Source organism: Ranitomeya variabilis, chromosome 4 (assembly GCF_051348905.1).
Source record: "Ranitomeya variabilis isolate aRanVar5 chromosome 4, aRanVar5.hap1, whole genome shotgun sequence".
Taxonomy (NCBI): Eukaryota; Metazoa; Chordata; class Amphibia; order Anura; family Dendrobatidae; genus Ranitomeya; species Ranitomeya variabilis.
In genome coordinates, this window is record NC_135235.1 from 529,813,256 (window position 1) to 529,828,295 (window position 15,040).

General features: G+C 43.3%; 1 protein-coding gene across 2 annotated transcripts in view; it reads left to right on the forward strand.

Annotated features, from left to right (window-relative positions):
• Positions 1-15,040, forward strand: part of ERBB2 (erb-b2 receptor tyrosine kinase 2) — a 121,288-nt gene that overhangs the window by 53,415 nt on the left and 52,833 nt on the right. The gene's annotated exons all lie outside the window — the stretch shown is intronic.

Below are 15,040 nucleotides of genomic sequence, written 5' to 3' on the forward strand. Positions count from 1 at the left end.
TTAAAATATATATATAATATAATAACAAAGATAGCTGGACGGACACAAAAAAGAAAAAAAGGATTTAAATTCATACAAAAATCAGCAGCAAAAAATTAATCATAAAACCATGGTATGCATGATGATCCATCAAGGAATATATGTTGGAAGATATATATAAATAAATATATATATATGTATATAAGAAAATATATATATGAACATGTGTAAAAAGCACACAATATGTGCAAGGGTGCAAAAAAAGTGCAAAGTGCAATGCAAGAATGAAAGATCTAATATAAAATAGATGCCAGTGCAATAAACATTAATCCAAACAGGGAAGCACTCAACTGTAAATTGATAAAGTGTAAGTATATACACTTATAAGCCACATATAGTGCGCACCATAGATTAAAGTATAAAATAAATCAATAATATATACCTTTGATGTCGGCCCCTCCATGTACAACGCACCCCGACGTGTGTTTCGGATAAATCCTTCCCCCTGACGAAGGATTTATCCAAAACGTGCGTCGGGGTGCGATGTAAGTAAGTAGCAGCTTTTTACATGTGAAAATTTTAGGTGCCACACAAAAGACAAGAGAGAAAAAATGCACCAAAACCGCACACAAATTGCAATTGATTTTCATTATAATTTATTGTATAGGATAAAAAATAATCTCTCTTATTCTCCCTCTAGAATCCAGGTGAATAAAAATACTCTGCTATGCACAAAATATCAGTACAATCTGCCTGCGGAGTCAGAGCCTGCAGTACAGATCAAGTACACACAATTCTTCCCATTGCATCACTACAGTAGAGCCTGTGAATCAGTATGTGTAGCTTGTGCCTGTAATGCTGAAGGTTGTGAGTTCAAAAACCCAGCGAGACTCACAAAGCAATGAAGACATTGGATGATTATTAGAACTCGGGATAAAAGCTCTGATGTACAGTTAGGTCCATATATATTTGGACAGAGACAACATTTTTCTAATTTTGGTTATAGACATTACCACAATGAATTTTAAACAAAACAATTCAGATGCAGTTGAAGTTCAGACTTTCAGCTTTCATTTGAGGGTATCCACATTAAAATTGGATGAAGGGTTTAGGAGTTTCAGCTCCTTAACATGTGCCACCCTGTTTTTAAAGGGACCAAAAGTAATTGGACAGATTCAATAATTTTAAATAAAATGTTCATTTCTAGTACTTGGTTGAAAACCCTTTGTTGGCAATGACTGCCTGAAGTCTTGAACTCATGGACATCACCAGACTCTGTGTTTCCTCCTTTTTGATGCTCTGCCAGGCCTTCACTGCGGTGGTTTTCAGTTGCTGTTTGTTTGTGGGCCTTTCTGTCTGAAGTTTAGTTTTTAACAAGTGAAATGCTGCTCAATTGGGTTGAGATCAGGTGACTGACTTGGCCATTCAAGAATATTCCACTTCTTTGCTTTAATAGACTCCTGGGTTGCTTTGGCTTCATGTTTTGGGTCATTGTCCATCTGTAGTATGAAACGACGACCAATCAGTTTGGCTGCATTTGCCTGGATCTGAGCACACAGTATGGCTCTGAATACCTCAGAATTCATTTGGCTGCTTCTGTCCTGTGTCACATCATCAATAAACACTAGTGACCCAGTGCCACTGGCAGCCATGCATGCCCAAGCCATCACACTGCCTCCGCCGTGTTTTACAGATGATGTGGTATGCTTTGGATCATGAGCTGTACCAAGCCTTCGCCATACTTTTCTCTTTCCATCATTCTGGTAGAGGTTGATCTTGGTTTCATCTGTCCAACGAATGTTCTTCCTGAACTGTGCTGGCTTTTTTAGATGTTTTTTAGCAAAGTCCAGTCTAGCCTTTTTGTTCTTGACACTTATGAGTGGCTTGCACCGTGCAGTGAACCCTCTGTAGTTACTTTCATGCAGTCTTCTCTTTATGATAGATTTGGATATTGATACGCCGACCTCCTGGAGAGTGTTGTTCACTTGGTTGGCTGTTGTGAAGGGGTTTCTCTTCACCATGGAGATTATTCTGCGATCATCCACCACTGTTGTCTTCCGTGGGCGCCCAGGTCTTTTTGCATTGATGAGATCACCAGTGCTTTCTTTCTTTCTCAGGATGTACCAAACTGTAGATTTTGCCACTCCTAATATTGTAGCAATTTCTCGGATGGGTTTTTTCTCTGTTTTCACAGCTTAAGAATGGCTTGTTTCACCTTCATGGAGAGCACTTTTGACCGCATGTTTACTTCATAGGAAAACCTTCCAAATGCAAGCACCTCACCTCAAATCAACTCCAGGCCTTTTATCTGCTTAGATGAGAATGACATAACGAAGGGATTGCCCACACCTGTCTATGAAATAGCCTTGGAGTCAATTGTCCAATTACTTTTGGTCCCTTTAAAAAACAGGGTGGCACAGGTTAAGGAGCTGAAACTCCTAAACTCTTCATCCAATTTTAATATGGATACCCTCAAATGAAAGCTAAAAGTCTGAACTTCAACTGCATCTGAATTGTTTTGTTTAAAATTAAATTGTGGTAATGTCTATAACCAAAATGAGAAAAATGTTGTCTCTGTCCAAATATATATGGACCTAACTGTAGCTGGACAGTCCTGCTGAATTTGGGACGGTTGGGAGCTATGCAGATTCTGCATTGCAGAAGATTACAACAACTATCTTGAGTTTTAGGACTCACTTACATGAGCGTCTAACTCAGACGAGTGCTATGTGATGTTTTATCATATAGCACTTGGACCAATGTTATACTATGGGGCAGTGCAGATCGTCAATTTTTTTCTCATGCTGATTTGGCATGAGAAAAAAAATGAGAGCATTCTGTGAGTTGCCCCACAAATCGGATCACACGCACCCATACAAGTCAGTGGGTGTGAGTAAAACATTGGACTGCATTCGGATATCATCCGAGTGCAGTCGATTTACGCTTACACAGACAGTGGAAAAGAAAGACAAATTAAGTTCTCCTGCTTCTCCAGACACGTGATATGATTCTTTCATGCTAGAGAATTGGATGACAGTAAACTGACACTCTGATCAGAGTTTGATTCCGAGAGAATCAATCTGATTCTCGGAAAGTGAGAATCATCGCTCATGTGATCGAGCCCTATAGCTGCCTCTTGGTTCACTTTATATCTAGGGGAATTAATGGATTTTAATTGTCCTACACTTTTGTTCTTGGGCAGATAAGTACCTTTGGTAATGGCTTTCTTTTGTCTACCAAATGTTAACACATGCACGTTCACAAAAGTCAAGCCTGCATGTGAATGGAGCTCGAAGATATGGCTCTCAAAACTAAAGCTATTTTAGGTGTATGGTCAACCTTCATTTGTCAAGGGGTGTCTTTTGCAAAGTTTTGCCACCCAGTAGCAAATGGGATGAGACCAGTTTAAACTCCCCCCTCACCCCTCATCAAGAGTTCCATGGCAGCATGTATAATCTAAACACCGTAATATCCAGTAAATGGAAAAATAGTATCATAGTTTTCAGTTAATGGTGCAATCAATCCCTCCTAGGGCAGTAGCCAAGAAAGTCCTCGGAGTATACAGGAGAGCAAAAATAGCAGATTTCTGCATGCTAATGTCACTTCTTGTCTGCTGTCATTGTACGTTTTGCATTTAACAACAAGATGATTTCGGGGTGGCCGTTGGTTGTTGTGGATCCAGGGCGTGGACCCCGCCAGCTTACTACTGTTGGGCAGTGCTGTGTGTGGCGCCATTGCTGGCACTCTCTCCCCATACGTACAATCATCTGCACCTAGAAGGAAGTGAGTAAACCTGCCATTGAATTAGGGAGTGGCTCAGCCTTTTAAACTTGTTAACCGGTTTTACCAATATAATGTGACAGGTAACGCAGACTCTCAATTATAACCATGAGCTCACACACGTCCTAATTTCCTGATGCTGCCGCCAGCTCCCTGACAACATTACAATAGGAGAAAGTACATTCTGGTTCAGACGTTGATATCATTTTGCTATTTCAACACTATTGTATAATGAATTTGAATTCCAGAACAGTAATGTCCTATTGTATATCAATTAAAGTATCCTAAGCCATATGGGGTTACACTTGTATTAGAGAGTTTTTCATGTTTTCAAGCATTTGGCCAAGTTCACACCAATGTTTTTCGACGTTCTAAAAGGGCGAGTTTCTCATTCATCTTCTTGAATGATTGTGGCCCAGAAATTACAGTTCTGTGAGAGGTTGTCATGGGATCATATAAAGCACCATTCCAGCGAAATTTCAGTGCTACAATGGTATTACTAATGTACCATAAGTTCCCTGACCCTAGCATCTTCAGCTTGTCCTAGTGACGCTCCAGTCATGCGCCGCCATGTTGTGACCGCAACTTCTGACTGACCGTAAGGCCGGGGACACACAACGTATTAAAAAACGGTCCGTTTTTCACGGACGAGAATCGCACAAATGTTTCCAAAACAGTGATCCGTGTGCAGTGCGAGGATGCGATTTCCTCACATCAAATTATCCGTGTGACATCCGTATGGCATCCGTATGGCGATATTTTCTCGCAGGCTTGCAAAACCAACATCTAATGGATTTTTCGGCTCAAATGTTCGTTTAAACATATATACAGTATATATATATATATATATATATATATATATATATATATATATATATATATATATATATATACTGTATATTTAATTCAGCGCTAGATATCCTAAAAGCCGGTAATTCAATTGCCGGCTTTTCATTTCTCCTGCACAAACCCGACATGATATGAGAATATGAGACATGGTTTACATACAGTAAACCATCTCATATCCCTTTTTTTTTTGCATATTCCACACTACTAATGTTAGTAGTGTGTATGTGCAAAATTTGGACGCTGTAGCTTGTAAAATAAAGGGTTAAATTGCGGAAAAAATTGGTGTGGGCTCCCGCGCAATTTTCTCCGCCAGAGTGGTAAAGCCAGTGACTGAGGTCAGATATTAATAGCCTAGAGAGGGTCCAAGTTCAAGTTCAAGAGGCTCGAGTTCATATGAGGACATCCAGCAGGGAGCGCATCACCGCGAATCAAGGTAACTACAGGACATTCCCCTGCACTCCATTCATTCACAACATTTTACAGACAGGAGCGGGTGCATTAGCACAGCTCCTGGCTATAAAATGATTTAACCCCTTCAGATGGATTTACATCGTGGGACTGACGGAACGACGGAAGGTATGGAATATTGTTGTTTGTTTTGTTTAACTTTGTTTCAGGTGACAAGGGTCTTCAGGTGGATTACCAGTATAATAAAATATTAAAACACCCTGTGTCTTTATTTCAATAAAATACTTTTAAATAATGTGTGTGTTTTATTAACCATTTCGTACTATTGGATTAATAATGGATAGGTGTCATAATTGACGCCTCTCCATTATTAATCTGGCTTAATGTCACCTTACAAATAGCAAGGTGACATTAACCCTTCATTACCCCATATCCCACCGCTACACGGGAGTGGGAAGAGAGAGGCCAAGTGCCAGAATAGGCGCATCTTCCAGATGTGCCTTTTTTGGGGTGTCTGGGGGCAGATGTTTTTAGCCAGGGGGGCCAATAACCATGGACCCTCTCTAGGCTATTAATATCTGCCCTCAGTCACTGGCTTTACCACTCTGGCGGAGAAAATTGTGCGGGAGCCCACGCCAATTTTTTCCGCGATTTAACCCTTTATTTTACAAGCTACAGCGCCCAAATTTTGCACATACACACTACTAACATTAGTAGTGTGGAATATGCAAAAAAAAAAGGGATATGAGATGGTTTACTGTATGTAAACCATGTCTCATCCTGTCGGGTTTGTGAAGGAGAAAGAAAAACCCGGCAATTGAATTACCGGCTTTTCTATAGAACACCACTGCGTATTTCTCGCAAGTCACACTGCTGGTCCGTGTGGAATCCGATTTTTTCTCACACCCATAGACTTGCATTGGCGATTCTCGGCCAAGATACGCTGACAATCGCAGCATGCTGCGATTTCACTCGGATCCTGAATACGGCCGAGAAAATATCGGATGATGGGAGCTGCCCCATAGATTAACATTGGGTCGAGCGTTATGCGATTTTTTCTAGCATTGCACTCGTCCATATTACGGTCTAGTGTGACCCCGGCCTAAGTCGGAGGTAATGGTCACAAGCCCTCAATGTAAGTGTATGAGAGCCTCAATCAGGCTTTGTTCTGCTGTCGTAGACTTACATTGAGTTGTGACATTCGGATTATCCAGGAAACAGTGCAGCGATCCGGAAGGTCACAACCTGCAGAAGACCTACCGGAGCGGCAGTGATAAAAGATGAAGACAATGGATGCTAAGTATAAGTCTAGGGGCAGGGAACTTAGATTAGTACCACCTCAGTGCTGCAATAAATAAACCCGCTGGAGTGGTGCTTTAAATGTTATAACCCTTATTTAATCTACGCGATACTATGCAGAAAGCTAAGCTTGTGATACTCGGCGCACGATGAGACTTTGAGAGTGAAGATTGTAGAATAGAGTGACGTAGGGTAAGAGGAATCTTGTTTTGCACCCTCCAAATATTTGTTCACGCATGAGTGGAAAAAGCTGGTTAAAAATTCAAAGAGACCCAGGCAAATAAGAGGTGTGACCAGGGCCCACAGGTGGAATTTACTCCAGGGGCCCACCCTACAATAGCAAGTGATTAAAAAAATGTTCCTGTGCTGAAATAATCTTATAAATGTGCCCCTGCTGTGTACTGTGTAATGGCCATGTGTGACCGACCGTACAGGAACATGGTCTGATCATACCACATGTCCTGGGCAAGGGAGGACACAAAGGAGAAAATAGACAGGACAGCACGGGATCGAAGCTGGTTCTTTATGTGACTTTAAACATCTGCCTGTTTTTAAACAATGTTTTACTTCACAGAATCAGCTGTGATCTTATGCTGTCCCACTGTCTGTATACTCTTGTACGTCCTCCCCTAACAATCGTTCGCTAGGCCAGTTCGAGCCTGGGTGTGACATATACACACTGTGGTGCCTAGTAGCATACAAGTCATTGACCCATGTAGGAAAAATAGAGTTTATAGTGCTTCCTGTTTTGCTTTAGCATTATATACAAAACATAGTGTAAATGCCTCAAATTATGAGTAAAAACATCTAATAACATGCATATGTGAGAGGAGACTTGTGTCTTGACTAGTGTTGAGCGATACCTTCTGATACTTGAAAGTATCGGTATCGGATAGTATCGGCCGATATCCGAAAAATATCGGATATCGCCGATACCGATACCCGATACCAATACAAGTCAATGGGACACAAGTATCGGAAGCTATCCTGGATGGTTCCCAGGGTCTGAAGGAGAGGAAACTCTCCTTCAGGCCCTGGGATCCATATTCATGTAAAAAATAAAGAATTAAAATAAAAAATATGGATATACTCACCCCTCCGGCAGCCCCTGGACCTAGCGGTGTTAACCGGCAGCCTCCGTTCCTAAGAATGAGGAGTTTAGGACCTTCGATGATGTCGCGGCTTGTGATTGGTCACGTGACCGCTCATGTGACCGCTCACGCGACCAATCACAAGCCGCGACGTCATCGCAGGTCCTAAACTCATTCTTAGGAACGGAGGCTCCCTGTTACATCGGTAAGGTCCAGGGCCCGCCGGAGGGGTGAGTATATCCATATTTTTTATTTTAATTCTTTATTTTTTACATGAATATGGATCCCAGGGCCTGAAGGAGAGTCTCCTCTCCTCCAGACCCTGGGAACCATACACTGGGAACTTCCGATTCCGATTTCCGATATCACAAAAATATCGGAACTCGGTATCGGAATTCCAATACAGCAAATATCGGCCGATACCCGATACTTGTGGTATCGGAATGCTCAACACTAGTCTTGACACAATTGACAGTCCCTCTATTATTCACAAACAGCGTGTGAAATAAGTATTGAACACGTCACCAATTTTCTAAGTAAATATATTTCTAAAGGAACTATTGACATGAAATTCTCACCAGATATCGGTAATAACCCATTCGATCCACACAGGCAAAGAAATGAAACCAGAGATGTCCCTAAATTAAGCTACCGTATATACTCAAGTATAAGCCGACCCGAATATAAGCGGAGACCCCTAATTTTGCCACAAAAAACTGGGAAAACTTAATGACTCGAGTATAAGCCTAGGGTGGGAAATGCAGCAGCTGCTGGTAAATATAAAAAATCAAAAATAAAAATAGATACCAATAAAAGTAAAATTACTTGAGACATCAGTAGGTTAAGTGTTTTTGAATATCCATATTGAATCAGGAGCCCCATATAATGCTCCATACAAAATACACCCCATATAATGCTCCATAAAGTTTATGATGGGCCCCATAAGATGCTTCATACAAAAATATGCCCCATATAATGCTGCATAAAGGTTCATTATGGCCCCACAAGATGCTCCATAGAAAATGTGCCCCATATAATGCTGCATAAAGGTTGATTATGGCTCCATAAGATGCTCCATAGAATATTATGCCCCATATGCTGCTTCTGCAATTAAAAAAAAAACTAACATACTCACCTCTTGTCCTGAGCAGGCGGGGATACTGGCACTTGCGATATTCACCTGTCCTTGTTCCACTGCCGCGCGCCGCTATGTCTTCCGGCTCTCTGCAGTGACTGTTCAGGCAGGGGGTGCGCACTAACCACGTCATCACGCCCTCTGATCTGAACATTACAGCCAGAGGACACGGAAGATGGTGCCCGGTGGTGGAATGGGGACAGGTGAATATCGCAATGCTCACCCTCCCCCGTCATACCCTCCCTAGCGCGGTCCCTGGCAACTTCTCCGATGTGATGGTCTCTGGCACCGGCAGCTTGTTCCTGTGTTCAGCGGTCAGTGGTACCGCTCATTAAAGTAATGAATATGCGCTCCACCCCTATGGGAGTGGAGTCACGGCCATATTCATTACTTTAATGAGCAGTACCATGTGACTGCTGAACACAGGAAGAGCTGCCGGCGCCCGGAGACCATTGGAGAAGCAGGGACATGCAGAGACGCACCAGGAGCAGGTGATTATGATGTGACAGCTGCCGCTCCCCCGCCGACCCCTGGGTATGACTCGAGTATAAGCCAAGAGGGGCACTTTCAGCCTAAAAAAATGGGCTGAAAATCTCGGCTTATACTTGAGTATATACGGTATGTGTAATCACGAGAAACGACACAGGGAAAAAGTATTGAACAATCTTACTGAATTTTTTTAAATACTTTGTACAAGTGTCTTTGTTGGTGATGACAGCTTCAAGGTGCCTCTAGTATGGAGAAACTAGTCACAGTTCCATGGTCTTCTATGAACTCTGAGCTTTAGTTCCTTCCATATATTTTCTGTTAGGTTCAGGTAAGGTCACTATCTGGGCCTTTCTAACTGCTTTGTTAGATTGCCCAAAGTGGAGCATCCTTAAAAGAAGCTGTGTCACCAAGTTAAAAAGGGACAGTTTTTTCTGATATGTTATTCCTGCTGCTCGTAAGTATTCTATTTATGTTTTTCTGTTTTATCCACCGTACGGTTCCAATAATATTTAGTGTATTTTATGTTCTTTACCAGCAGAGCATGGCACACAGGGAAGTTATGCAGAGCAGCCTAAAGACATGCCCCCAGGGAATCCAAGGACCAGTGGATTTACCAGTGTAAAGACTATAAAAATTAGGACTGAATGTAAAAGGCCCATATCTCTAGAAACGTATGGTGAATTTAACAAAAAAAGAAAGAAAAGAGCAAAAGTAGTGGGAATTAAACAATAGCAAAACTGGGCACTTTAGACTTGGTGACAGGTTTACTCTAAGAATCCTAAACGTCCTATACTAATCTGGAGACTGTCTGTCTACAGGACGAGTTTGTGCCTCTCTCCATGGATCACTTATTTGTTCAGTACATGATGTTATAATCAGATTTACTAATTTTTTGCTTTCAGTCCATCTGGCTCATGTTTGTTGTTCATCCTGTTCAGGATAAGTCTCTGAGATCATTTCTATAAACTAATTTCTGGCACAGATAGTGGCCATTCAGGTTTGCAATGAAGAGGGTCTGAGATCCCTAGAGAAACATTATGCTGGTGACTTGGCAGTAATACAGGAAGCCAGCGGGAAGTTGTTGGGGACACAGTGAAGCAGATGTCATATAGGTCACTAAAGATATTTCCGGGAGAAAGCCACAGAGTTTCCTGACAGTGTGCTGGACACGAGGAAGAGGACAGATTTGATTAACCCCCTACAGAAACCACAGTCTGAGAAATTCTTCACAATTGTATTCAAATATATACATATTATTATCATAGAAGTATATTCATGTAATCCAGTTCCACTGTATAAGAAGACTAGAGGTACCATGTTTCCCTGAAAATAAGACAGGGTCTGATATTATTTTTTGCTCCGAGACATGGATTGGGGCTTATTTTTGAGAACAACAATCTACATTTATTCTTGAACAAAAAAAAAATCTACAGTTATTCAAATATAATCATATCACCAGGGCCGGACTGGCCATCGGGCACTTCTGGCAAATGCCAGAAGGGCCGGTGCCAGTCGTGGGCCGCTCGATCCGCCTCCCCCCGCCGCCGCCGACTCACCTCCCTGCCGTCGCATTCAACTATTCCGACGTTGCATACCAGTTGAATGCAATGATGGAGGAGAGAGCGTCTACAGACGCTCCCTCTCCCATCATTCCCCGCTCTGCCTCTGACACTGCGGGTGCGCGATGTCGTCATATCATCGCGCACCTGCTGTGTCCCGGGCAGACTGCAGCTGCTGAGACCGGAGCAGGAAGCAACGCAGGCAAGAGGAAAGGTGAGGAGAGTGTTTTTTTTTTCGTTTTTTTTTACTGGACTGTGGGGACATTCTCGGGGGGGGGGGGGGGAGGAGGAGGAGAGATGCCGGCTGTGCTGTATATACCACTGTGTGGGCTGTGCTGTATATACCACTGTGCGGGCTGTGCTGTATATACCACTGTGCGGGCTGTGCTGTATATACCACTGTGCGGGCTGTGCTGTATATACCACTGTGCGGGCTGTGCTGTATATACCACTGTGCGGGCTGTGCTGTATATACCACTGTGCGGGCTGTGCTGTATATACCACTGTGCGGGCTGTGCTGTATATACCACTGTGCCGGCTGTGCTGTATATACCACTGTGCCGGCTGTGCTGTATATACCACTGTGCCGGCTGTGCTGTATATACCACTGTGCCGGCTGTGCTGTATATACCACTGTGCCGGCTGTGCTGTATATACCACTGTGCCGGCTGTGCTATATATACCACTGTGCGGGCTGTGCTGTATATACCACTGTGCGGGCTGTGCTGTATATACCACTGTGCGGGCTGTGCTGTATATACCACTGTGCGGGCTGTGCTGTATATACCACTGTGCGGGCTGTGCTGTATATACCACTGTGCGGGCTGTGCTGTATATACCACTGTGCGGGCTGTGCTGGATATACCACTGTGCGGGCTGTGCTGGATATTCCACTGTGCGGGCTGTGCTGTATATACCACTGCGGGCTGTGCTGTATATACCACTGCGGGCTGTGCTGGATATACCACTGTGCGGGCTGTGCTGGATATACCACTGTGCGGGCTGTGCTGGATATACCACTGTGCGGGCTGTGCTGTATATACCACTGTGCGGGCTGTGCTGTATATACCACTGTGCGGGCTGTGCTGTATATACCACTGTGCGGGCTGTGCTGGATATACCACTGTGCGGGCTGTGCTGGATATACCACTGTGCGGGCTGTGCTGGATATACCACTGTGCGGGCTGTGCTGTATATACCACTGTGCGGGCTGTGCTGTATATACCACTGTGCGGGCTGTGCTGTATATACTACTGTGCGGGCTGTGCTGTATATACTACTGTGGGCTGTGCTGTATATACTACTGTGTGGGCTGTGCTGTATATACTACTGTGGGCTGTGCTGTATACTGCTGTGTGGGCTGTGTTATCTACTATGCGGGCTGTGCTATAAACTATGCGGGCTTTGCTATATACTATGGGGAGTATATTATCTTCTATGGGGAGGCCATGTTATGTACTATGTGGCTGTGGTATATACTATTGTGGGGGTATATTATATTTTATGGGGGAGGTTGGGTTATATACTATGGGGGAGGTTGTGTTATATACTATGGGGGGCTACATTATATATTATGGGGAGGTGGGCTGTATTATATTCTATGGTGTTACATTATACTCTGTGGGGTGGCTGCATTATACTCTGTGGGGTGGCTGCATTATACTGTGGGGTGGCTGTATTATACTCTGTGGTTGCCGCATTATATTCTGTAGGGTGGTGGCTACATTATACTATATGTGGGCTGCATTATACTGTATCGAGGACTATGGGGAATACGTTATACTATATGAAGAACTATGGGGTGCATTATACTATGGGAAGTGAATTGTACTACATGGATGACTATGGCGGTGCATTATACTATATGGAGCACTATGAGGAGTGTATTATGCTATATGGAGGACTATGAGGAGTGTATTATACTATGTGGAGGGCTGAGCAGTGTATTTTAATATATGAAGGACTATAGGGAGTGTATTATACTATATGTAGGACTGTGGAGCACATTATAATATATGGAGGACTATGGGGTGTATTTTACTAAACAAGTAAAATGCTGCATATTCAGATTGTTTTTGCCGGAACAAAAATCATTGTTCTCAGCAGCACATCGCCGGTGTAAACTGTAGATGTGCTGCTGATAACATGATACTGTATGGGGATCGGTTAGTGATCTGTTAGTGATCGTTCTGTCCCATCATTCTTTCTCAGATGGTGGAAAGAGGCCGGGAAACAAGTGTTGAACAACTTCAGTATTGTCGATCAAACTCATTTAGCGGTCTGAACTCAGCGCTTGTAAATACAACCGAAATGCTTTTGTGTGATGTGCAATATGTTAGCATTTTGGGCCCCATTTTAAACTTTGCCTAGACGTAGGGCCCCACTTTGCCTAAAACCGGCCCTGCCTACAAGTGTACAAAGATATTCTAAAGTCACCATGTGACAAGTGGGCCTGTGTAACTTCAAATGCCAGGGCTGAATTTTAGTCCCAGTCCGGCCCTGCATATCACACATATACAGAACACTGCACATACATACACATGTATATACACACACCACACACGGTACGTAACAGCCTGTCTCCTCTTCAGTTCCTCTAGACTCCTCCAGTTAAATGTCCTTTGATGCCATGGTCACATGACCTTGATGTCACCAAAGGTTCTTAAGCAGTCTTAATCCCAGTAAAGAAATGCTGGGGGGTCCTAAGAGAGTGGGGGCCCTAAAAAATTGCCCAGTTTGACAACCCCTAACGCTGGCCCTGACTGTAACTGGGGCTTATTTTTGAAGTGGGGCTTGTTTTTTATGTTTTTCAGGCATACTCCAAAGATCCTGTAAATTCATGTTAGGGCTTATTTTTTGGGTAAGTATTATTTTTGGGGAAATATAGTAGATGTAGACTTATGCCACACCTTGTTAACCAGCAGGAGTTGGTATAAAGCCATTTCTATTTTTTTTGTAAGCTTTGTAAATATATTGCATTAACCAATTTGATTCTATTTTACAGCCTTCCTTATAGTTAAAGCACTATTGGGCAAAAAGTGGAGACACAAAGCGCAAAATAGGGTCTTATCCTACAGATAGCCAAGAGAGCTTTCTTAGAATTGCTCGCCTGATTTTGGTGAATGGAGAGCGTGTAGAGATTTCGGCTGCTGCAGATCCACAAGCCGTTCAACGGCCGTATGACATGATAAACTGTGTGGGACATGTGGGTTAAATCCGCGCTGCCTTAATAATGAGGTTCCAAAGGATGATGAAATTAGATGGTGGTTTATTCAACGCAACGGAAATTCCACATACAACATTGATGTGTGTGGAATATCCTGAAGAAGGGGTCACACTGACCTTGAAACGCGTTGAATAAACCACCGTCTAATTTCATCATCCTTTGGAACCTGATTATTAAGGGAGCGCGGATTAAACCCACACCTCCTACACAGTTTATCATGTTATAGTGCAAGCATGTCAGCACGATTTTGCTCACTAAACTTCTGATTAGAAGGATACCTGGGGTGAAGAAATGCGTTTTGTGTTTTTTGTGTAATCAGTGTTAGAAGTTTTCAGTTAATGAGATGCCCCTGCTCTGGGGCGGGACTGTAGGCAGAGTCTTATCTTGGCGCTCTAGGCCAGAGAATCCAAGAAGAGACCTGCCCACAGGCCACCCCGAAGCACAGTCTGTCTCCAACGCTATGATGAGGAACATGTTTGTGCTTCGGGGTGGCCTGTGGGAAGGTCTCTTCTTGGATTCTCTGGCCTAGAGCGCCAAGATAAGACTCTGCCTACAGTCCCGCCCCAGAGCACGGGCATCTCATTACACAAGAACCACAGGACGGATTTCTTCACCCCAGGTATCATTTTAATCAGTATAACAGTGCCAACATGACAATGCCTGTAGTTTACTTAGCAAAATCCTGCAGGTTTGCTTTAAGAGCTGCATTCACAATTCCAGAGTGCAAATATTCAAGTATTTCCAGTAGTTTTAAGCTTTGCGCAGAGGATGATCTGGTAGTTTGTATTCTGGGAAGTGTACTTTTTACATCAGACACCATACAGTATTGTGGAGTAAGAAACTCAACTTTTCCACTCTACCTTAGGCTTTAGCAAAGGCGTCCAATATACACCTTAAAGGGAACCTGTCACCAGGTTTGGCTGATAAGAGATACGGCCATCACCTTTCAGAGCTGATGTACAGTATTCTATAATGCTATATATCTGCCCCCAACCCAACTTGTAAGAGAAGAAAAATAACTTTTATTATGCTCACCTGCGGGGCAGTCCAGTCCGAGGGGTGTCGCTCCTCTTGGTCCAACACCTCCCTTCTTCTTGCGATGCCGCCTTCCTGCTTGCTTCGTGTGGATGATGCGTCTCCTCGGCACCGTGCTCCTGCGCAGGCGTACTTCTCTGACCTTTTGAGGGTAGTGCAAAGTACTGCAGTGCGCAGGTGCTGGGAAAGG